The following is a 22,740-nucleotide window of genomic DNA, read 5'->3' on the forward strand; positions in this document are numbered from 1 at the left end:
TTTTTTGTTGACCACCTCGTAATTTTTATACCCAAACGAAATTATCTTTGGTATCATTTTGCCAACTGGCGCGTTGTTATCTGTTATTCGTCATTGGTTGTCCTGTAATTTGATTGGTTGGATGCTGTCGGCTCAAAACAACGTGGATCTAATTTGATTGGATGTCGTGCCGACAGCGCGCTTGCTCTCTCTCTCTCTCTCACACACACACACACACACACACACACACACACACACACACACACACACACACACACACACGCAGATGCACACGTGTATGTACAAAGAGAGATAGAGCGGTCCATGTCAACATACTTTTTAATCTTTGGGTTTGGGGGAAGTAGCAAGTCTTTTCAAGTCAAAAGGGTCAAGTCCAAGTGAAGTCACGAGTTACTGATGTTAAAGTCCAAGTCGAGTTGCAAGTCTCTTTACATTTTGTCAATTCGAGTCTAAAGTCATCAAATTCATGACTCGAGTCTGACTCGAGTCCAAGTCATGTGACTCGAGTCCACACCTCTGGGGAGTAGTCTCTTTTGGTGCTTAAGATGGTTTCCCAAGTTCGGAGGACAGACTGATAGAAGAGTGTCTTAGTGAACTCCATGCCAGCTAGGTCCAGAAGGAACAAGTGTTTGTCATAGTTCAGGTTCATAACCCTACAAAGCAACACAGATGCTGTTTCACTCCAAAGTTGTTGGTTATGGTATAAAAGTCACTGCACAGTTTGAAGGCAAAAAGCAGTGATACGACTGCGGAGGTCAATTAGGCCCTGGCCTCCTTCTAGCACCGGTAGGAACAGTACAGCAGATTTGGTCCAGTGAAAGCCTCCCCAGAAGAAGTTCACCAGCGTCCTCTGTACTTCTCTTATGGGCATGTCCAGAGGTTCTACAACTGTAAACCAGTGCCAGAACATCGAGGCAATCAAGTTGTTAACAATCAAGACTCTCCCCTATAGGACAACTGAGGCTGGATCCAAGTCCATATAGACAATCGGGCACTGATCTTTTCAATCAAACCCTCCCAGTTTTTGCTAAGAAAGCATTCACTGCCCAGAAAGACATCCAAGCATTTCATCCCTTCTGTATTCCACTGCAGCCCAGCTGGTAATGTTGGCTTCTCTTTATTGTTTCACTCCCAGTAAGAGACCCTCAGATTTTGACCAATTGATTTTTGCAGGGGAAGCTTGTTCATATAAGGCCAATTTCTGCTTGAGAATTGTTAGATAATTTTGACTTGTTATAAAAACCGTGACATCGTCAGCATATGCTGATAAACTAATTTTATTGGTGATGTTCCCTGAAAAAGCTAGTCCTGAGAGCCCCTGCCTTAGCCGACTCAAAAGCAGTTCAATGGTCAGCGAGTACAGCATTCCAGATAAGGGAATATCTTATACCTTATGCTGTCTTATACCTCTCTGAACAGAGACAGGTAGGCTGAGTCCACCTCCTACTTTAATTTGAACAGAACACTGGCTCCAGAATACAACAACTTGATCCAATGAACAAATCTATCCCCAAAACCAAAACCTTTAAGTGTTTTAACCAAATAACAATAATCAACCCTATCAAAAGCCTTCTCCTGATCTAAAGAAAGCAGGCCAATGTCCAGCTCCTGGAGCTTAGATATGTCAATAATGTCCCAGGTACACAGTATCTCTGGCTATAATGTACAACCGTATCCATACACTGTTTTGAGTCTATTTGAAACACATTTTGCAATTATCTTATAATCAGTACATAACAGTGAAACCTGTCCCCAGTTTTTCAGTAGGCCAAAATCTCCCTTTTTTTGGGTAACAGTGTTAGGACAGCCCTTCTACATCTCAAGGGTAGAGTTCCAGAATCCAAACAGTCTTTAAATACATCATGTAAGTCTTGTCCAATTAGAATCCAAAACGTCTTGTAAAACTCCCCCACACAGTCAGAGTCACAGATCTCTGCACTGAACAGGCCGCTGTAAAAAGTCTATGGCCAACTTCCACATCTCCGATGGATCAGTTGTTATTGCCCCATTGGGAAGTTTCAGATGCATCATCATCACATTATCTTTTTCTAAGTTTTCTTTCGAGCTTGAAGAAAAAAGAAGTTGGAGCATCTATATCTTTAATGGTGGAGATTCGGGTTCTGATTAAAGCACCCTTTGCTCTCTCATGTAGGAACCTACCTAAAGCCTTCCTCCTACTCTCCCAGGTCCTGCTATTGCCATCATTTCCAATAATCACTTCGTCTTCTAATATATTAATTTCTCTCTCTCTAATTCTTCAAAACAGATTTTCTCTATACCGACAGTGTGTTTTTTGTATTGCTAACCTAAAATCCAAATTTGTGTTTTTCCTACCTCCCACCATCAAGCTGAGCTCTCAAAATCTTTCTTCCTCAGCCTCCAATGACTCCAGAAGTCAGAGAAGAACTGACAGCAAGCTTTATCATGCATTAGTCGCACATCAAAGTGCCAGTAGGAACAGTGTTGAAATTGAAAAATCTGCCACTACTAAATGGTGATCTGAACATCCCACAGGTGATATCGTGGACTTAATTAACCTGTTGTTATATGTTTGATCGAGGTAAAATCCTATCCAACCTGGCTGCATTCACACTACCCTCGGCAGCTTTTCCTCATGTGTACTGCCTAACTGCTGGATTAAGTGCCCTCCAAACATTTGAGAGGTAATTTTCTGCGACCACACTGGACAGAAATGAAGCTGTCAGTGGATGAGGCTCTTCTGAGTTTCTGTCAACTGTAGGATGCATAGTGCAATTTCAGTCTCCTCCCACTACTATTATTGAGCTACTATTAAACTGTTTAAGTTTATCCTTCAGTTTGCCAAACAATCTCAAGCGATCAGTGCCAGTATTATAAGCGTACACATTTATGAACACAAAAGGTATTTCTCGGATTGTTGCCTGAAGTACTTGGATTCTGCCCTGCTTCACTTCACATGTCAAAACATTTGTTAAAAGGTCTGTGAATGTTCTCATTCATCCAGGTCATGGTTATCCAAAGGAACTGAATCAAGTGCAACTGGACTTGGTATATATCCGTGAAGACGTTTCGCCTCTCATCCAAGAGGCTTCATCCAAAGAGGGTAAATATCTGAGTTTCATCACCAGCTAGTCAGACTAGCTTGGTCTAGTCAGAAAGGCACTAACTGATGAAGCCTCTTGGATGAGAGGCAAAACGTCTTCACGGATATATACCAAGTCCAGTTGCACTTGATTCAACTCCTTTGGGTAACCATGACCTGGATGAATGAGAACATTCACAGACTTGTTAAAAGGAGGCGCTGGGAGAAGAGAACAGCTACACCTGCACTAAAGTTGGTACCATGGCTCAAAACAAAAAACAGAAACAAAACACAAACAAACAAAAAACAAACAAAGCAAAAAAACTGGCCTGTCCAACTCATTCCCCACTCTGTTGTCTACAGAGCTGTGTGTTTGCTGTAAGAAGGGCACATCTGTTTTTAGCTCTACTCGGCTCAGCTACCATACCTCGCTTTACTCTGTCCCGTCCTCCATGAATATTTAAACTTTCTACCCGCAAACTTTCCATTAGAAAAAGCAAGAATACGACAGTGAAACCTTTCCAAGAGAAAAACTCCTTTTGTGTATCACCCATTTTTTTTAAAATTTTGTACGTTTAAAAGAACCTTTCCTCGCTCTTTCCTAAGTTTAGTCAGGATCTTCTTTAGCCGAAGCTTCTTCTGTTTACTGAGCTCTTCATATCCAGCCGTTTTTCTAATCTTCATAACCGAGTTAACAAACCTGTCCACATCTGAGAAGAAATCTGCTATTCCCACAGACTGTCTGCCAGAAGTTTCATCAAGGAAACCATTAATCTCCTTTAAAGAATATGACTGCTGATCACCTTGTGACATAATATCCGTAAACTGTGATGGGCTGTCCTCCTCTAACATCTCCTCATCTTCATTTCTAGCTTTTTCACAGTGTGACTCACCTGTTGCAAAGACCTGACTCTCAGCCTCAGCTGGGTGACTGTCTCTCACTGGTTCCGTCTGTCCTCCGTCTCTGCATGCATCCGCATCCTGTGCTTCCGTACCACTCAGATTACCGTCACTTTCATTATTGCTGCCTTGCTTGGTTGTTTCATTTCCCTCCACATCAGGTTGTGGATCACCGCTTGCGGTATGTCCCGCTGCCTGCTGCGCTGGTTGCGGGCTACTGCCCTCAGCGGCACCCCCAGGCTGTGGCTCGCCTGAACTGCTGTGGGCTCCCTGTGTGGGCAGGATGAACGTTTGTGGCCGACAACGCCACGCCATACTGCCAGAACTTGCATACAGAGTGTAGAAACCGTATTCATATTTGACTCAAAATATAACACTTGTAGATGTTGTGAAAAATCATTTAAATACACGAAGGCCCGTCTCTGCAGGGAGTTATAACATGCCGTAGTCTAGTGTCGTCACGACCCAGACCAACTCTTCTGAACCCGCTAGCAAACTCTCTGAAACGACTCAGTTCTCTCTCAGTGGGCTCGTTCGGGATAAACGGAAGTACGCCTGACACGGTAACATGTGTCAATGGCACAAACAATGGAGAGACGGCTACAAACAGATCATCCAGCACCAGGCCTCTCTCAACCAACAGCTGGACCAAACGCTCCTCTCGGAGAAAAGCCACCACGGCTTTATTCATCCGAGAGCTGTTATGTGATGTTCTCATAGCCGACCTGTTCTCCCGCATCCAGGAGAACCTGTTCCACAGTGTACCTCGAGTCAACCACGACTCTAACTCCGTGTCTAGTAGACAAGGGAGGCGAGCCCTCACCGGGGAGGGATGCCATACTGCACCCCACCAAACTCCCACCAGCTACTCCAGTCACCTTCCAACAGCTAGCAACGAAGTTAAAGTAAACTCCTCTTACCTTACCATGAAGAAAAAACAGTGAAGTATGCCAAAAAAAACACATTCAGGCTCATTCAGCACCCTCACTCACGCTGTCACACCCAACCTCCCAGCACGCCATGGAGAGGGAGGGAGGGAGAGAGAGAGAGAGAGAGAGAGAAGGGGGGAGCAGGAATATAAAGAGAGATGAAGACATAAACACACAGAACATAGCCTACAGAAGGGCAAACATTTGATACAGGTTAACAAACAGACAGACAGGAGAGAGGAGGGTCACATGAACAGGGAGATAGGGAGACAGACAGAATGAATAAACAGAGATGAAGAGGACTAGAAAGAGAAAAAGAAGGACACGGACAGGCTGATGGGCCGACACAGACGTGAGAGGGACAATCAGAGAGAGGGAGACGAACGAACAGAAAAGGAGAAAATCAGACAGACGGACAGACAGAGATGGCCAAAGCATACAGCAAGACAGAGAGAGAAAGAGAGAGACATGTAGGCAGAGAAGGAGACAGACTGAGCCAGAGATAAATAAACAAAAACCGACGGACCAGAGTGCCAAGAACCAATACTCTTTGTCCTCTGTTGCTCTTGCCTCTCCAGCGCCACTCCTCAAAATCACAACAGGCGTGCGTGTGTGTGTGTGTGCGTGTGTGTGTTGGGTGGGGTGGGTGAGGGGGGTGGTGAATTGGTGAGCTCAGTACTGCACCCTGCCTACAGGATAAAGGCTCCAGTCTCTAACCTCTGCCGGGCTTACAACGAACTTGCTCATCTTTCACATGTGGCTCGTGCGAAAATCTTCCCTCTGTCTCTCCCTCTTAAGTCACTCAGCACGTGTGTGTGCGCATATGCATGCATGTTTAAGTGACTACAAGAGTGTATGTGTGTGAGTGAAAGTATATGTGCCTGTATGGGGGGGGGGGTCAGAGTGGGTGACGGCACCTATTGCTACTGTTGTTGTTTGATATAATAATCATTGTTGTTTTGCTGTTATTATTATAATCATTGTTGTATTGTGTTGTTGTTGTTTTACATGCTTTGGCAATATGTACACAAATGTATGTCATGTCAATAAATTGAATTGAATTGAATTGAATTGAATTGAATTGAGTCAGAGTCATTTTTTCTTGTGCGTGTCTGTGTGAGCGTGCGTGCATGTGGCAGTTCTCATCTTGGTTGAGGTCCCGCCTGCACAGCCCCTTTTATATTTGAACATCAGTTATTTGGCATCGAACATGTTTCACGTCATATCAGTGCACCATGGACCACAATTCTCTCAGCCGCACAAAAAAAAAAAAGGGAAAAAAATTGCCTCTTAGTAATGGAGATAGTGGTTCAGGGTACACCACTCGGAGGCATCAAGGTTGCATGAAATGTTCTCTTTCTTAAATTTGTCAATTAGTATTTCATTACTCACTCAACCGAGCAAGTATGCGAGAACAGAGCCCCACAGAACAACTTGATAAGTCCACGCAAACCGTCTTTATGTGAGGTCAGAGAGAGATGAACTAAACAGTGCCAGCCAAGGCCTCCAGTAAGTGATGCCTTCCACGGTAGATTAAAGTTACAGAAGACATCTGTTTCTTCCCTCCGAGTGGAAGGTCTGAATGTAGCGACAAAACCATGAAAGTTATTGAAATTATCCTGAGGGGGCACAGAAAAATACGTGGGTAGGTCCTTAAAATGCACCTGCTTTTTGTCGGTGACATTGCTTCATTATAGTGTTTTTCTTTCTTTCTTTCTAGTGACGGTGTAAAGGTCTGGCTCTGATGTAGCTGTGAAAACACGACACTTCCTCAGGCAATTTACAACCGCCACATCAAGCTCAGCCCTCTGTTCCTTCACATCAATCTGGCCACATCACAGCCAATCCCTCCACTGCTATATGGACTCTGTTACAGAGAACTGTGTGTTCACTGCTTTGTGTCTTCATGTTGAACATCCCGTCAAAGCAAACCCCCTGTATGTGTGCACATGCCTGGGAGTCGATTAACTGTTTAGGACCTTGAATTTAAGTGTTGCAAGAGCTTAGAATACAGGTCACCTCTGTTTTCTATATCAGTGCTGGGAAATAACTAGAAAAGCTTAGATCTTGGGTGTCTGGGTAGCGTAGCGGTCTATTCCGCTGCCTACCAATATGGGGATCGCCTGTTCAATCCCTGTGTTACCTCCTCCTTGATCGGGTGTCCCTACAGACACAATTGGCCATGTCTGTGGGTGGGAAGCTGGATGTGGGTATGTGCCCTGGTAACACCTCCTCTGGTCGGTCGGGGCACCTGTTCGGGGGGGGGGGATAGCGTGATCCTCTCATGTGCTACGTTCCCCCCTGGTGAAACTCCTCACTGTCAGGTGAAAAGAAGTGGCTGGCGACTCCACATGTATCGGAGGAGGCATGTGTTAGTCTGCAGCCCTCCCTGGATCGGCAGAGGGGGTGGAGCAGTGACCGGGACGGCCCAGAGGAGTGGGGTAATTGGCCGGGTACAATTAGGGAGAAAAGGGGGGGGGGTTGATCCCCCCCCCCAAAAAATGTAGCTTTGCTCTGTTCAGTGTTACTAACCTCTTTTCAGGGTATATATGCAGAAGAGAAACACTGAATCATATATCTTTGCTGCTGCAACTCTAGCCCTGTTTGGCCACGAGCACAAACCCCTGCATGGGTGCTCGCCGTGTCGAAGTTGCATTGACAATTTCTGGGAAAACCCATTTTGCGCACTTGGTTGCACTTTTGACTTGGGTTGGGCAAGGTTTCCCGCCTAAAATTTGTCAATCTGACAAGCTTTCTGAAATCCTTGAGCCTTTCTCTGTTAACTGAGGGGAGAAAAAAAAATGTTTGGAAATATTTGTAATAAAGTATAAACTGTAATTTTGTGTGGCTTGTCCAAGTCTACTTTCAAATGCAAATCTTAATATGGACAACAATCCTGTTCTTCTTCTACACCTGTGGCCTGTGCACTGGGAAAAACAACCGTTGCTTCCATTTTTATTCACCTGAGCCCACTTGCTCCTTATCACCACAGACATCGTCCTGAATGAAATAAAAAATATTTCCTTTAAAAGAGGAACAAAGGGAAATAAAAAAAAAGCCTCTCTACGTGGAAGAAAGTGACTGGTTTTCTTCCTACAGGTTTCAGAAAACCAAGCGTAGAAGAAGAGCAGTGTCCATATTGAAAGATGAATTTGAAAGACGCGGGGGACGAGCCACATAAAGGTGAGATATTATACGCCATTTTCAAATTATACAGCTATTTCCAAACAATATGTTTCACTTGGGTAACAGAAAAGGGTTCAAGGCTTTCAAAAGGCTTATCAGATTGGTAAACTTTGTTTGGGAAACCTTGTCCAACCCAAGTCAAAAGTGCTGCAATATGACGCGAAACGAGTTTTCCAGGAAATTCTCAATGCATTTGTATGGGGGGGCTAGCACCCACGCGGTGGTTTATGCTGGTCCCAAACGGGGCTACATTAACTCCTTCTCTCTCTGCCTCACCTCACTTACTATTTAGTCTATGAACCCTTCAAGACTTGTTTAATTTTGTGCATATTTGAGGGCATATGTGTGTGTGCGTGTGAATTTGCGTGTATTTGAGTGTGAGAGTGTGCAGTGCACTCGTCCGTGCTAGTCACGTGTACACACACAGACACACACACACACATACAACATCTTGGGAGTGAACCATCTCAGTCTAGATGCACTATTTTTGGCTGCAGGGAAATAAAACCACATAAACACACATTCACACTGACACACAGACATGATGTATGACACTGAGTGTGTTTCTTCCCCCTACTTGCTCTAAGAGAGAGGATCTTTATGTGTGGTCAGGTGTGTCTGTGCACTACAGGTCAAAACAACAGCACTCTATCACAGCAGCAGCACGGCACAGGTTAACACTGAATCCCCCTGCTGTCAACAGCCCATAGACAGAGAGGCTGACTATGCAGCTGGGCAGGAGAGAGAGAGAGAGACAGAGAGAGAGAGAGAGTCTGTGTAAGGAAGAACAGCGAGAATGAGGAATAGGGACCAGAAAAAGGCAGCAAGGATAGCGAGAGAGAGAGACAATGAAGGGGGAATGATAAAGGAAATCAGAGTAAGAAGAGAGGGGTTGTGTGGCGGGTCTGAGATGAGAAATGTCTGCTCCTGACAACAAACAGCATCAACAGAATAACAGACTGTTTTTGTTTTTTTTGTCGTGCATGCTTATCTTTTCCCCTCCCGCTCCTTTTGAGCGATGAGTTTGCCATAGAATTCTTATAGGAGCGAGTTATAAAGATTATTTTGGAATCATTTTTGTCTTTCATCCACAGTACAACTTTTTTTCTCTGTTAGAGTTTTCTTTTCTAGATGTCAGGGCACACACAGCGAACATCTGCTTCTTGTAGCCTGAAGTTGTGACTGATGGAAGCTGAGGGGGAGTGCACAAAGAGAAAGAAAAACAAAGAGATGAGATTGGAGGGTCAACAGAAGCCCATCTACTGTCCCTTCTCGCTGAGCTGACACATCCAAGAGAGCTCGTGCACTGTTGTGTGTGTGTGTGTGTGTGTGTGTGTGTGTATGTGTGTATTTGTGTATAAGTGTATGAGTGCCTGTGTTGTGTTGGAATGGAGGAGTTTAATACACTTTCCCAAAAAGAAACTCTTACTGTGGTGCTAACCTCAAAAAAACTTATACTTCAAAGATCCACATCCAAGGATGAAGGGTAGCACTCACCAATTTCAAATAGGGCAGGGACAGTGGATCATTTCCACCAATTTATTTTGGCCAGCAAAACATGCTAATGTTTCAGCCTACTGCTACAGGCCTTCATCAGAGCATGACTGTAACTAATGGCATGTCATTTATATAGGGCTTCATAGTGGTCACATGATACAGGACATGAAATGGTCAGCTCGGTATCACGCCAAAGCATGTAATATACACGCTGGTCCAGCGTGTCAGTGTCACGGTTTGCCTCGCTCAGGCGTGAAAAGTACACGCGTGTATGAAGGTGCAGTGCCAGCAGGGGGCGATGATTAACTCAATGCCAGCAACTCCCCACGGAGGAAAAGAAGCATACAGCATTTTCCAAAATCCCTCGCCTAACCCTAACCCTAACCCAACCCTAACCCAACCCTAAACCCAACCTTAACCTTAACCCTAACCCTAACACTAACCTGCCTTCACCTCTTAATCATCGCCCCCTGCTGGCACTGCACCTTCATACACGCGTGTACTTTTCACGCCTGAGCAAGGCAAATCGTGACACTGACACGCTGGACCAGCGGGTGTATTACACGCTTTGGCGTGATACCGGGTTGGAAATGGTTGCATGACAGGTCAGCAAGATCACATGCAAAGGTTACATGGTCACATGACAGGTCATCAAGGTCACAAGCAAAGGTTACATGGTCACATGACAGGTCAGCAAAGTCACATGTAAATGTTACATGACACAGACCAGCAAAGGTCACATGACAGACCAATCATGGTAATGATTGGCCATTGCATAGTCCATGTTGCTGGTGCGTATAGCTGTTTTATGCTCAGACACCCTTTGCTTCAGACAGTGTTTTGTCTGGCCAACATAAGCTTTTCCACAAGGGCAGGTTAGTTTATACACCACAGAGGTGGTGCTACAATTAATGAACTGTGTCATGTAACTGATCTGTGTCATGTAACCTTTGCATGTGACCTTGTTGACCTTTCATGTGACCATATGACCTTTGCATGTGATCTTGTTGACCTGTCATGTGACCATGTGACCTTTGCATGTGATCTTGCTGACCTGTCATGTGACCATGTAACATTTGCATGTGATCTTGCTGACCTGTCATGTAACCATTTCATGTCCTGTATCATGTGACCACTATGAAGCCCTATATAAATCACATGCCATTAGTTACACTCATGCTCTGATGAAGGCCTGTAGCAGTAGGCCGAAACATTAGCATGTTTTGCTGGCCAAAATAAATTGGTGGAAATGAGGCACTGTCCCTGTCCTATTTGAAATTGGTGAGTGCTGCCCTACATCCTTGGATGTGGTTCTTTGAAGTGCCTGTGTTGTGTGTTAGTGTGTGCGACATGGAAGGTGGGCTAGAATGACATGTTCTGATGTGGCCGACTGCACACCATCCCCTCACATTAGTGTCCCTTTGTCAGGTGTGACAGGGAGAGACAAATTTGTTTTATTAGCCACGCCCTTCTCCTTATTCCTGCACTTTCACTTTCCTTCATTTGTCAATCTGTCCACCCAACCATCATCTGTCCATCCTGTCATCCTGTCTCCTGCTTTCCTTCCTTAAAACATACTACTCCCAATTTTTTTGCAAGTGCAAGGAGGAGGAGGAGGTAATTTCAGCTGACCTCACTGCTTACTTTACAGCATGCATCAGAGGCTTTGTGTGTTAGCAAGCATGCAGGGGTACATGTGTGTGTGTTCAATGTGCATGTTTGAGAGCGTATATTTTTCTAAACTGGATTACAAAGACACTGTTAGGGTGGGTGGGGGGCAGAATGTGTGTGGGGTTGCTTGACTTGATTTATGGCTATATCTTAAATTCTCTTTAAGATGATGAATCAATAAATAAAAACTACACATCTTAAGCAACAGCTTTTGCTAATTTAACATGGCCATGTGTTTGTGTTGAAATTAATTTAAAGTTTTCTGTCCCAAATAAAACACAGGGACATTTTGAAAATGATTTGTGTTGCCTGAAGAACCAAGGCTGGCAAAATCAGAGGCATATTTTAAGCACATTTTGCACATTTTTGAACATACTATATACCGTAGACTCACTGCTCGAGATCTTTGATACGATAGTGGTGAGATAAAGAGGGGTCCGAGTGTGCAGGCCCTGAACTGTTGTGGGCCCCAATGCAGCTGCAGTATCTGCATATATGGTAGTTTTTCTGCTGAGGCAATTTGCAAACTATGTTTAAATAAAGTGCTCGTATTAAAGACTTTTGTCCCATTTTCTATCAATCTACAAATCAAATAACATCAACACCTGCGATCCTTTAACCTTCACTGCCAGTGTTGTCGTCATCTGTGTTATCATTATAAGTGTTGATTTTGATGGTTCTGTCTATACTGTGAAAAACTTTGTTGCCTCTGTCTATACTGTGAAAAACTTTGTTGCTGTCATATCTTTTCTTGTTATTATTGCTGCTGTTGTGGCTCCATATGGCTGTTTTATGCAATTTTATATGTGGATTAATAAAGTTTTTGCTAAATTAATGACATTAAGGTAATCCTTGGATGAGCCAATTCTCCTTCTCCCGGCCTCCAAACCAGTGCCCTGACTGTGGCTCACCCATCTCTTTCCATTGGATTTCAGTTTCTTATAAGTTGCAGGGTTTCAGTAGTTTCCTGCATAAGTTGCACCTGAATAGTTATATGTTAAAAGGCTAGATATCATAACATCCTACTAATCATTGTCTGATGTGTCCAGTATTGCTAAATAGATCTTAAATATAACCTAGCCAGTTATAAAGATCGTTTTTGTTAACTAAGGACTTAATACCACATTCCAAAGTACACACTAAAAAATGACCTAATATTTTCTATTAACCTTTCTGTAGAAATCAGTATGTATCACATTTTATTTTATTGTATTATTATCATTATTTATTTATTTATTTATTTATTTATTTGGATTTCCCCCCAATATCTTATGTAGAAGGCGCCATCTAAAAGGGATTGGAGACTGCAAGGTGGTGACAGGGGAGAACGTAGCTAGGCAGCATCGGATGGTGGTCTGTAGGATGACTTTGGAGACCAAGAAGAGGAAGCGAGTGAAGACACAGCCGAAGATCAAATGGTGGAAGTTGAAGAAGGAAGACTGTTGTGTGGAGTTCAGGCAGGAGTTAAGACAGGCACTAGGTGGTAGTGAAGAGTTGCCAGATGGCTGGACAACCACTGCAGAAATAGTGAGGGAGACAGCTAGGAAGGTACTTGGTGTGTCATCAGGACAGAGGAAGGAAGACAAGGAGACTTGGTGGTGGAATGAGGAAGTACAGCAAATTATACAGAGGAAAAGGTTGGCAAAGAAGAAGTGGGATAGTAAGAGAGATGAAGAAAGTAGACAGGAGTACAAGGAGATGCAGCGTAAAGCAAAGAGAGAGGTGGCAAAGGCAAAGGAAAAGGCGTATGGTGAGTTGTATGACAGATTAGACACTAAGGAAGGAGAAAAGGACTTGTACCGTTTGGCTAGACAGAGGGACCAAGCTGCAAAGGATGTGCAGCAAGTTAGGGCGATCAAGGATAGAGATGGAAATGTGCTGACAAGCGAGGAGAGTGTGCTAAGAAGGTGGAAGGAATACTTTGAGTGGCTGATGAATGAAGAAAATGAGAGAGAGAGAAGGTTGGATGATGTAGGGATAGTGAATCAGGAAGTTCAGCGGATTAGCAAGGAGGAAGTGAGGGCAGCTATGAAGAGGATGAAGAGTGGAAAGGCAGTTGGTCCTGATGACATACCTGTGGAGGCATGGAGATGTTTAGGAGAGATGGCAGTGGAGTTTTTAACTAGATTGTTTAACACAATCCTGGAAAGTGAGAGGATGCCTGAGGAGTGGAGAAGAAGTATACTGGTACCGATTTTCAAAAACAAGGGCGATGTGCAGAACTGTAACAACTACAGAGGTATAAAGTTGATCAGCCACAGCATGAAGATTTGGGAAAGAGTAATAGAAGCTAGGTTAAGTGGAGAGGTGATGATCAGCGAGCAGCAGTATGGTTTCATGCCACGAAAGAGCACCACAGATGTGATGTTTGCTTTGAGAATGTTGATTGAGACATATAGAGAAGGCCAGAAAGAGTTGCATTGTGTCTTTGTAGATTTAGAGAAAGCTTATGACAGAGTGCCGAGAGAGGAGGTGTGGTATTGTATGAGGAAGTCAGGAGTTGCAGAGAAGTATGTAGGAGTGGTGCAGGATACGTATGAGGGAAGTGTGACAATGGTGAGGTGTGCGGTTGGAATGACAGATGGGTTCAAGGTGGAGGTGGGATTACATCAAGGATCAGCTCTTAGCCCTTTCTTGTTTGCAATGGTGATGGACAGGTTGACGGACAAGATCAGGCAGGAGTCTCCATGGACGATGATGTTCGCGGATGACATTGTGATCTGTAGCGAGAGTAGGGTGCAGGTTGAGGAGAGCCTGGAGAGGTGGAGGTATGCACTGGAGAGAAGAGGAATGAAAGTCAGTAGGAGCAAGACGGAATACCTATGTGTGAATGAGAGAGAGGACAGTGGAATGGTGAGGCTGCAAGGAGTGGAGGTGACAACTGTCAACTGTCCAAAGTAACGGGGAGTGCAGGAGAGAGGTGAGGAAGAGAGTGCAGGCAGGGTGGAGTGGGTGGAGAAGTGTGTCAGGAGTGATTTGCGACAGAAGGGTATCAGCAAGAGTTAAAGGGAAAGTTTACAAGATGGTTGTGAGACCAGCTATGTTATATGGTTTGGAGACAGTGGCACTGACGAAAAGACAGGAGGCGGAGCTGGAGGTGGCAGAGTTGAAGATGCTGAGATTTTCACTGGGAGTAACGAAGAAGGACAGGATTAGGAACGATTATATTAGAGGGACCGCTCAGGTTGGACGGTTTGGAGACAAAGCAAGAGAGGCAAGATTGAGATGGCTTGGACATGTGTGGAGGAGAGATGCTGGGTATATTGGGAGAAGGATGCTGAATATGGAGCTGCCAGGGAAGAGGAGAAGAGGAAGGCCAAAGAGGAGGTTTATGGATGTGGTGAGGGAAGACATGCAGGTGGCTGGTGTGACAGAGGAAGACGCAGAAGACAGGAAGAAATGGAAACGGATGATCCGCTGTGGCGACCCCTAACGGGAGCAGCCGAAAGTAGTAGATAGATTTGGATTTCCCCCCCATTTTCTCCCCCAACTGTACTTGATCAATTACCCCCCTCTTCTGAGCCGTCCCGGTCACTGCTCCACCCCCTCTGCCAATCCGGGGAGAGCTGCAGACTACCACATGTCTCCTCCGATACATTTGGCGTCGCCAGTAGCTTCTTTCCACCTGACAGTGAGGAGTTTCACCGGGGGGACGTAGCACGTGGGAGGCTCATGTTATTCCCCCCAGTTCCCCCTCCCCCGACCAACCAGAGGAGGCGCTAGTGCAGCGACCAGGACAGATGCCTGACCAAGCCGGAGGTAACACAGGAATTCGAAGCGGCGATCCCCGTGTTGGTAGGCAACGGAATAGATAACTACGCTACCCGGACGCCCAGATATCACATTTTAAAAGGTGGAAATGTCATTTTGAAATGAGTTGTTGAGCCCTGGCTATTAATTATTGTCATCAGCTATTATGCACTTACTTACTTAAACACCATTTATATCAGTGTCTACTTTCGTGCCCTCTTGCGCTTGACATTTATGCTCTTATGACAATAACCGACCTGTTATACTGACATTTGCCAATTAAATTCTACTTTGCACATTGATTCTGCTATGCAACGCCTCTTGATGATCCAAGGCACACCAACACTAATGCACTCCTCATGACATGCACTCTCAGCTATTATTACTACGTAGCAGTCTATGATGCCAGCTGATAACACACATTGATCTGCTAATGGCTGAATCACTTTGGATAGGAGCAGTTGGCCAATGAGCAAATGTAAATGTACTCCGGTATAGATAAATATACTTCCAGAAGCGGAGAGAATTACATACTATATACACAGTACACACACACTTTGGAGATGCACAGCACAACCACGGGAGCTGAGCAGCCACAGCAGATTCAGCTAGATGTGAAGTAGCTTGCCCAAGGGCACCTTGGCATTATTTTCAGTATTAAAATCAGCTACGTCCTGGTCATTAGCATACTTCTCACGCTACAGACCCTTGTCACTCTCTATGTGAAGTCCCAGAGGGTACAAGATTTTTTTTCATTTTTTTTGGACAGAATTTAGCCTCAGAACATGTCAGTTTTAGAAGATCAGGCTAAAATCTACTCTATCAAAGTTGTTTTCCCCCCAACAGCTTTGATAAGGCACCCTGAATTTTGAAATTTGGCTGAAGCAGGAGTGATAATGCTTAATTGGTTTTAAAGATGTTGTGTAGCGCTTCTATCTTAAGCTCTGCTCCGTTGAGCTCAGTTTGGTTTTGGTTGTGATGCCCAGATTTACTCCTTCATCTCCTGCCTGTCTGGGTCCCTCAGAAGACAGAGGCCAAATCTCCACAGGTACTTGATGACCAGACAGAAAGTAAGACAGAGGAGCCCTTGAAAATTTAAAGGGCAATGTTATTATTTTTAGCGACTGAGTCCAATATTGTTCTTCCCTTGATATACCCTGATATAGTTTTATAAGTCAGATCTTTGCTCAGATCTGTTGTTTTCCTTTACTAAGAAATATGAAATATGTAGTCTATTTTTTTCCTCTCCACACCTATTGTACTTGGCGGTTTTATCTTGTCGGTGTCAAGAGAAAGAAATGTGTGTGTGTGTGTGTGTGCGTGTGTGTGTGTTGGGACATTTTAAGAGGACATTTTGGATGACAGGACTGCCTTTGAACAAATGTGTCTAATATTAATAGTTATAAGCACTACTACTACTACTCCTACCACTACTTTTGGCTGCTCCTGTTAGGGGTCGCCAGAGCGGATCATCCATTTCCATCTCTTCCTGTCCTCTGCAGCTTCCTCTGTCATGCCAGCCACCTGCATGTCCTCCCTCACCCCCTCTTTGGTCTTCCTCTTATATACCCAGCATCTGTCCTCTGCACATGTCTAAACCATCTCAATCTTGCCTCTCTTGCGTTGTCTCCAAACTGTCCAACCTGAGCGGTCCCTCTAATATACTCATTCCTTATCATGTCCGTCTTCGTCACTCCCAATGAAAATCTTATCACCTTCAGCTCTGCCACCTCCAGCTCTGCCTCCTGTCTTTTCGTCAGTGCTGCCGTATCCAAACCATATAACATAGCTGGTCTCGCTCCCATCTTGTAAACCTTCCCTTTAACTCGTGCTGGTACCCTTCTGTCACAAATCACTCCTGACACTCTTCTCCACTCACCCTGCCTGCACTCTCTTCTGCACTAACGTGATAATGGAACGCTATCTTTCAGCTGTCCTTAGAAAAAACAACAACAACAACAACTAGTGCCTCCGCTAGACTGTGTTAGTTATGTAACCGAATATGAATACATTGTTTGGAAATACAGGGATAATGCGTGTTCAACAGATAAGAATGTCATCCAAATAGGAGATACTTTTACTGCACAGACTCCTCTGAAAGTTTTGATCTGATTGATTGATTGGTTGGTTGCATGCATGCTTGCCTCCAATGTCCTGTAGTTCTATTTACTTCTTCAATTTCCCCCTCTTTTTGTTTTTTTGTTTTCTTTTGTGTGAGTGACGTCTGCAGGTGCTAGAAGCTGCTGTGTACGGGAGTCAAATTCCTCGTGTGCATAGACACACTTGGCCAATAAAGTTAATTCTGATTCTGAAAAAAAAATCATGGATGAAAACCTGTGATACGGCATTTTCCTTTTCTCTCAGCATAAGGAAAGCCAGGTCAGTCTAGTTTGTATAGAGGCACCGCGAACTCCACCCATCTGTCACTTGTCAGTTCCCATTTTAATCGCTGTCCTGCTCACAAATACACAGCAGGGTTCATCTCCAAAATAATCATAGATGGGGTGTAGCGGTCTTTTCCATTTCCTACCAACATGGGGATCGCCAGATCGAATCCCCGTGTTACCTCCGGCTTGGTCGAGCGTCCCTACAGACGATGGGTGTATCCATGCTACAGACACAATTGGCCGTGTCTTCGGGTGAGAAGCCGGATTTGGGTATGTGTCCTGGTCGCTGCACTAGCGCCTCCTCTGGTCTGTCTGGGCGCCTGTTCGGGGGGGGGGAGGGGGAATTGGGGGGAATAGCGTGATCCTCCCACGCGCTACGTCGCCCTGGAGAAACTCCTTCCTGTCAGGTGAAAAGAAGCGGCTTGTGACTCCACATGTATCGGAGGAGGCATGTGGTAGTCTGCAGCCCTCCCCGGATCGGCAGAGCGGGTGAACCAGTGACCGGGACGGCACGGAAGAGTGGGGCAATTGGCTGGATACAATTGGGGAGAAAAAGGGGGGGAAATAAACTTAGATGACTGAAACAAAAACTATGCAGTCTGCAATTTATTGACTAATCCGCCGATCGACCAATTTGTGTGTTCCGCCATATAGCGACGCCGCCATTACTGCGGTGGCAAGTAGCAGTGTTTGCTACTGCCTGCTAAGTGATAGCAGTGACAGCAGCATGGGTAGTTGGATTGACAACGTTAGACAGTGGCCCCCAGTTACTGATGAAGGTACCTTATGGCTGGCGATCTTAACGTTATTCAAATTGTACATATTAGATAGACATCGTTTATGTCAATAGCCATTTATAGAGAAAAAAATGACCACTTAACCATCCGCCGCATTTCAAGTGATGAAGTAACTAATGTTTGTGCAGCTAGCTAATATGCTAACGTGACTGTACTAGATAGCTAGTAAACATTCAAGGGTTGCATTTAATCACAGACCAGTTATATTAGTAAAACGTCTTAAAAATACGAATGTGTTTTTTTGTAGGTATTCAACACCAATATCTGGTAGTCAATACCCATATCTGGCTTCTCACCCACAAACACGGCCAATTGTGTCTGTAGGGATGCCCGACCAAGCCGGAGGTCGGTAACATGGGGATTCGAACTGGCAATCCTCCTGTTGGTAGGCAACGGAATAGATCGCTACGCTACCCGGATGCCCGTGTTCATTGATTTACGATGACTCTGAAGTAGTTCCTTTCTTAGATTTAGATTTTTCTCAGATTTGCACCAGCGGTTATTGTGTTGTGCCGCTCTTCACTGCCTACTGATGATTTTCAATTTCTACCGGACAGCCTCACTTTCCCCCGCCGCTTGGAGAGATTATGAATTGAGGTTAACTGACCTTCTACCTCGCTCCAAGTAGCCCTGGCCAACTTTTCCTTGCAGAGGGAGTATCTGTCATAAAATAGGGATGTAAAAGCAAACATTAAAAGCTGCTTAAAAAAAAAAATTTCTCTGCCTGTTCACGTCACGGCAACAAATGTTCCATGTCAGTGTGACTTAACTCATCATGTCCAATTCTTCTTCTTACAGGCCGGGTCCAACAAAAATGAATTAGATTAGCCTTGGCTCTATTCACCAGGAAAATACAGTGTTCGACCATCACTCCCCCTGCCCTCCCCGCATTATCCTTTGTCTTTGCTCATAAAAGGGAGAGTACGGCTCCAATTTTATACTTGAGGCTAAAAGGCAAGGTAAATGGTAATCATAATTTGCTTCTGTCATACTTGGCTTCAAAATTTAATAGAAGAACCAGTCTTTTAAAACAACCCCATTTCTGTTGATTCGAATAAAGTTTGCCTATGGCTGAGTTTTGACTGCTTTCTAGTTTTTTGGATGAATTGTTAAATGGACCGTTATACTTGTAGTGCTGCAGTGTCCAAGTTATGGCCACCAAAGAAAAATCTTTCATCCTAGGACTTTTCCATTCGGAAGTCTTCCACAAGCTGCGAGTATCTTCAAGATGGGACTTAAGTATCATTGGCATAGTTACCATAGGCGTATATTCTCTTTGTTGTCAGGAGACAGATGACAAATTAGAGTGGGGGGTCGTGTTCATTGTCTTGTAGACATGAAGATGATTGCAACAGCGGTTGGTCACTCAGCAGGTACAAAAATGGCACAATGACAGCCTCCATACAGGTGATGCTGAACATTTAATGAGCTTATTCTGATATCAGCAACTTTCTATATACATATAACAGTGAGTGGGATGAACACATAATAAATCTAGTCAGCTTCGCTTTCTCTCTGTGTAACTCCTTTGAAAGCCTCTGTGTCTTCATTACTCCTAATGCACTTCGGCTTTTGTTGAATAGGGAACATCTCCATTACAGAGACACTTTGGGCCTCTTTGAAACAACAGAGCCTCCCTGTAGCTCAAAGCCAGCCACAATAATGTATACTCATATAGTCATGGATGACATTTTCCGACTAGCTTTGCTATTCTTGGGCTCTTTAGGATGACAAGATTGAGAACTTCTATAGCATCAGGGTTGCCAATATACAGACAGGTGACGAATTAGAGGAAAAAGCTGAATGCTTGACCCCTACAGTGAGGGGGTCTGGGGTCTCTGTTATGCTGTGTGTGGGGGGGGGGCATTTTTGTGGCATGGTTTGGGTCCACTTGTCTGTCCCCTTAGAGGGCAGGGTCACTGCAGATCAATACAAAGTTATTCTGAGTGTTCACCATTATCCTATGATGAGACATTTATATCCTGATGGGAATGGTCTCTTCCATGATGACAATGCCCCCATGCACAGGGTATGAGGGGTCACTGAATGGTTTGATGAGGATGAAAATGATGTAAATCATAAGCTATGGCCTTCACAGTCACCAGATCTCAACCCCATTGAACACCTATGGGAGATTTTGGACCGACGTGTTGGACAGCACTCTCCACCACCAGCGCTCTCCACTCCAGTCCCAATCGGCATCCTAAATGTGCAAACAGGCAGCAGATAAGGTCCTTAACTGAGTCTGAAAAATTCCTCTAGCATATTCAGTATGCTTGATAAAGTGTGATTATGATCACTGCCATGAGATGTCCAAACCGGGCATGTCAGTGGCCTGGTTTCATCTTATGTTTGGAAGAAGTGAGGGCAAAATATCCCTATTTTGCACTCCTCTAGAATCTTCTACAAGCTATGAACCCTATAAACCATCATCTCAAGCCAAAGTACTTGTAAAGAGGACGTGCACTGCCACTGGAGCTTTTTAGAAAGAATGGTGACATTATAGAAGCGATGACTTTTTTACTGCAATTTACACTGTTTTTCTGTGAAAATTTTTTAGGTCGAAGAACTGACACCTTGTCAGAGGGTTGTGTCTTTTGGCTGACCCTTTATGATGGCACTTGAGTATAGACAAGATGGATATCCACTAATTTTTCAATCTGAGGCTCATAATCAATCTGAGACTCATAGTCAATCTGAGGCTCATAGTCAATCTGAGACTCACAGTCAATCTGAGGCTCATAGCCAAACTGAGACTCATAGTCAATCTGAGGCTCATAGTCAGTCAGAAGCTCATAGCCAATCTGAGGCTCATAGTCAATCTGAGGCTCATAGTCGAAGACCCTCTCTTTTATTCTCCCTCTCCCAAACACACACAAACACACATATGCAAATGAACACATGTGCTTCTCAGTAACCATTCTTTCCTCTGATCATCCCACCAGGCCCTCACTATCATTCTCTTTGCACCTATCCTCTTTGCACCTATCTCCTTATTTCCTGATCTTCACCCACAAGCTCGCTTTGTTTTCCCTATTTTATCTCGCTCATGCAAACTTGTTATCGCGTACTGAATTTTTTTTTATACCGACTCCCCAACCTAATAAGAACCTCAAAGCACATCACAAAGCATATCTAATTGGTTTAGAGGCACTCGTGTGTAAACATTTAAATGTGGAAGGAGACCACATGCCTGGCCAAGCAAATGTGACTGGCAGGCAGTAGCTCTGCTTGCACTAATGTCAACCATGAAAAAAGTTTGCTTTTAATTTAATGAAGTAGTGTGCTGATGCATGACATAATTACATTAGCTGTACTTAAAAAAAAATTAAGTTCACACATTGACAACCAGCCTGGAAAAAATTAAAAAAATAAAATAAAGAGGACATAAAAAAATGGCACTATGATGAAAAAAATTAAACAAGTTGTAGAGATAAACTTACTTTTGATATTCTCTTAAGTGTGCTTTTTTAAAATTGTGTTATTCTAATAATGTCAGGCAATTCATCTTTGCTTAGATTTTTCGCCAATTAATGTTTGTCTTTATCCCATATGCATCTTTTTAAAACTCCTGGGCATTTGAATTTTTATTCTTCATGGGAATATCAGCGGGGGAAGGAGCTCACATGATATCCCCCATGACATGGCTACACACACACACACACACACACACACACACACACACACACACACACGCTCAGACCTGTAACAGCAGCGTGGAGTTTAGTAGCGGATGCTGAAAGGGGCTGGAGGAATCATGTTGGCATCTATAGCCTCATGTTTTGATCCTTGTTGAATGTTGTGCATATAACTAGTGCATTGTTTGCTCCTTATCTATTCTCTACCTTCGCATTTGCATCCGTGTTTCATTTTTGCTTTAGGGATAAACAGAACGTCTTCCTTTTGCAACGTGGCAACCAGATCGTAACCATCATAGAGGGGTTAAGTTAGACTTTGTCTCTAGGTACTGTTTGAGTGACTGATGCTCTTTTCAGGGTTATTTTCTCAAAGCCAACAGAATTCAAAGAGACCAAGAGCAAAGGGAGAAAAAAGAAAAAAGAATAATAATTAAATCCTTCAAAGAGACAACACTGAGCCCTTAAGACTCTTCAGAGAGCGTTGGACTGATTTCTTTGAGTCGGCGGTGCATATTCATCTCCTATGCAGTGTTAACTTTTTTGTCTGTTGAAGAATGTTGCTCCTTTATCGTTCTCGTTTACAGATGTGTATTTGATCCAAACCGAGTGGACTACAGGTTAATACCACTTAGCATTGTCTGACAAAACATTGGACAGCACAGATCTTATCTAATTTTCAATGTATCATCAAAAATATAATGCGGGAGGGGGGGTCCAGGTGGCCTGTGGCCTATTCCGTTGCCTACCAACACAGGGCTTGCCGGTTCGAATCCCCGTGTTACCTCCGGCTTGGTCGGACGTCCCTAAAACACAATTGTCCGTGTCTGCAGGTGGGAAGTCAGATGTCGGTATGTGTCCTGGCTGCTGCACTAGCACCTCCTCTGGTGCCTGTTCGGAGGGGGGGACAGTGGGTGGAATAGCGTG

At 44.2% G+C, this 22,740-nt stretch overlaps 1 protein-coding gene and 1 long non-coding RNA gene across 2 annotated transcripts in view; one reads left to right on the plus strand and one right to left on the minus strand.

The window, feature by feature from the left end:
- Nucleotides 1-4,975, minus strand: part of LOC130117284 (uncharacterized) — a 67,216-nt gene extending 62,241 nt beyond the window's left edge. Inside the window, exons 1-2 of the long non-coding RNA XR_008810635.1 lie at nt 4,882-4,975; nt 3,955-4,231 (exon numbers count right to left, since the gene is read on the minus strand). This is a non-coding gene — a long non-coding RNA (uncharacterized LOC130117284). The remainder of the gene's footprint in view (nt 1-3,954; nt 4,232-4,881) is intronic.
- septin8a (septin 8a) overlaps nt 1-22,740 on the plus strand; it is a 262,906-nt gene that overhangs the window by 235,993 nt on the left and 4,173 nt on the right. The gene's annotated exons all lie outside the window — the stretch shown is intronic.

This window comes from Lampris incognitus, chromosome 8 (genome assembly GCF_029633865.1).
Source record: "Lampris incognitus isolate fLamInc1 chromosome 8, fLamInc1.hap2, whole genome shotgun sequence".
Taxonomy (NCBI): domain Eukaryota; kingdom Metazoa; phylum Chordata; class Actinopteri; order Lampriformes; family Lampridae; genus Lampris; species Lampris incognitus.